A 3,156-nucleotide genomic window follows, 5' to 3' on the forward strand; every position below is an offset into this window, starting at 1 on the left:
ATATATATATACATGTTAAAGCTAATATATATTAAAGCTAAGTTTAAATGTCTTTCTTGAAACAATCAAAACTTACCAGAAAAATATAAGCTACCTATTGCATTTTTAATGATATTTGCTTAACTTCATTGTTTTCACTCTTTGATTTATTATAAATTATTTTTCCCCTCTGGCCATTTTTTACACACACTAGTTGCAGGCAGAGTAAGCCACATGGCCACCAAGTAAACATGAAACATCCTGGGCATAATATTTGTTAGGCCCCAGGTAACTTTTTATCATGGTCTGATTTTTTTTTCTTTGATAATTAGGTGTATCATACAGAAATATGCAAATTATATACATTTATATAGAATTATTGTATCTAGAGAACACTTTACCTTACTGAAACAATGAAAGGTAATATTTACAATACATAGTTTCACTAAGATCTTTAAAGTGTCTGATATGAAATTAGAAAAAATGAAACAAGTGTCTGTTGATAGCACATGTGTTTTTCTTTGATTCATTTGTTAAACTCATTTCTTTCCAGGATATTTTTGTGGTTGTTTTTTGTTTGATTGATATAGGAACATATCTTTTTCAGTTAAATCATTTTGTAATAAAGCTGAAAAAAAAATTAACAAATCTTCTCTGTTTGTTTTCTTTCTTTCTTCTGGACTTATCCCTCATCTATTAGCCATTTTCAAAACTAAGAACCAGACAGGCACTTATTGCCAAATGTTGCAACCATAATAATTAACTCTGCAAATCTCCAGAGATCAATCTGGCTGTTTAGTATTCGCTGGGACTGCTGAGTCAGAGACTAGAATTAAAAACTAAAAATTAGGTGTAGATACATAAAAATCTGAGCTTTCCAATGACTGAACAATGGATCTGGTCAGCCAACTAATAAAGCAGTAAAATTTTTGTTAGGGCTTCCTCACCCACCCTGCTGAGCCATGACTTATACAGCAGCATCAAGGGCACATCCAGGTAACCTTATTAATTTCCATTTTCATGTGCGACCTAGCACAGCTAATATGGAGGCACAATTAGCAGCGCTTAGCTGGGACCTGGCAAGATTGGCCCAAGGCTAGTCTGGGTTCTTGCTTCTCCAGCACTTCTGTGTAGCTGCCAATGACGACCCACATCCATTGGTCTCTAGAGCAATGTCTTCTGGTGACCTCACATTGTTGGATGATGTTATTGCACATTTCATGGATACTGAAGCGTTTTTCAGAGCAATGTGTGTCCAGCAGAGGGCAGTGTTTAACTAATGACATAAATATTTAGCTATTTATTTTCAAGTCAGATTGTATTATGTGCTGGTATCCACATTTTTTGTTTGTTTTTATAATTCTAATTGTAGTATTTTTGTGATTTTCTAAAGTGTGCAGTAACAGAGAGAAATTGTACTACAGTGTCTCTTACTTCTAGCTGGACAGTATTTTATTCAGGCAGCACCACACCACTTTTAAGACAATCTGGGCAACAGCATAATTCACTAACACTTATATTTGAGGTTTTCCTCACTTATAATACAACATGCACATCAGTCAGATATGCATGTTTCTTGGCTTTTTAAGGTTGTGAAGTGATTTCTCAACCATTCTGCTGTGCTGAAACTGATTCACAGCTTAACAAATTAATTTATTCTACTTTGCCTTAAAGTTTAAGTTTAGTTTAGTTTCAGTGGTGTTGGATTTTCAGTGGCTCTTTCTGTGTCTTTTAAAACACATCCTGCATTTCTGAAATGAAACGAATGTATAACTCTAATAGAGTATAGCACGAGTGTAGAGTGTAGAAATTTCACTTCACCTGGTAATATTGCAAATGGTGAAAGCCAATGCAAACCTTAACCTGATGTTTGGAGTGAATTGTTTCTTTCAGTTTGAACCCAAATATTGCTTCTAAATCACAAAATAAGGTGAACAGTGTACTGTGTACATTACAGTGTACAACAGTGGGAATTGTTGACATGCAAATATTTAAGTTAGTGACCAGTTACAACATGGTTTTGCTCTCTGTTGCGTCATTAGTAAACATACTGGTTGGCAGTGATAGTCTGCCCTTTATGTTAGAAGAGGAAGTACTTAGTGATTACAGTGATGCCATATAAGGTTATGTTTAAGTGATCACAGTGATAGAGGGAACAAGTATTTAAAGCAGGTTCATATTTATAAAAGGTGACATGTTTTCTCTCTGTGGTATGTTTTCTCCTATTGAATTACCATAAAAACATTTTTTTTATAAATATACAGTGCCAAATCACAATAACGGTTTTCTCAAGGCACTTTATATTGTAAGGTAAAACCCTACACTATTACATAAAAAGCCCCAATGATCAGATGACCCCCTGTGAGGAAGTACTTGGTGACAGTGACAAAAAAAATCCTGTTTAACACCAAGAAATTCTCAGAATCTCATCATCATCATCATTATCACCTTTATTTATAAAACACTTTAAAACAACCAAACAGGCCAGCATAGAGGTTATATGGTCTCTTTTTCAAGTTCCTGTTAGCAGTTGTGCAGCGGTATTTTGAACCAGCAACTGAATGACCCCCACATAAAGTTACAGTAGTCCAGATGGGAAGAAATAAAAGCATGGATCACTATTTCGAGGTACTGCCCAGAAAGAAAAGATTTCACTCTTGCCATTCGCCTTAAATGATAAAAACTGGACTTCACCAGCTCTAATTTGGCTGTCCAATTTAAAACAGTAATAACAGGTTTAAATAAATAAAATAAACTTCCAAGGGTCCCATATCAATAAAGGAGGACTCACAGGGACCACTGAGTCCAAACACCAACACCTCTGTTTTCTTTTCATTAAAATTGAAAAAGTTTAAAGCCAGCCATGCTTTAATGTCATCTAGAGGTTTTATGGTGATGACATCCTTCTGCTTTAGTGACAAATAAATTTGGCAGTCATTGGCATGACAATGAAATGTGATCCCATGCCTTCTAAGGATGGAAAATAAATATAATAAAAACAGCAGTGGCCCTAAAATTGAGCCCTGTGGGACAACACATGTCAGAGAAGCAGAAGATGATTCAGAACCAAGAAGGCATCAATTAGGAGCAACTTCCTGGTAGCAGAATAAATAGCAATAAACAATTAAATGTGTGTGTGTGTGTGTGTGTGTGTGTGTGTGTGTGTGTGTGTGTGTG

This window comes from Pundamilia nyererei, unplaced genomic scaffold, assembly GCF_000239375.1.
Source record: "Pundamilia nyererei isolate P.nyererei 1_Seehausen unplaced genomic scaffold, PunNye1.0 scaffold00289, whole genome shotgun sequence".
Taxonomy (NCBI): Eukaryota; Metazoa; Chordata; class Actinopteri; order Cichliformes; family Cichlidae; genus Pundamilia; species Pundamilia nyererei.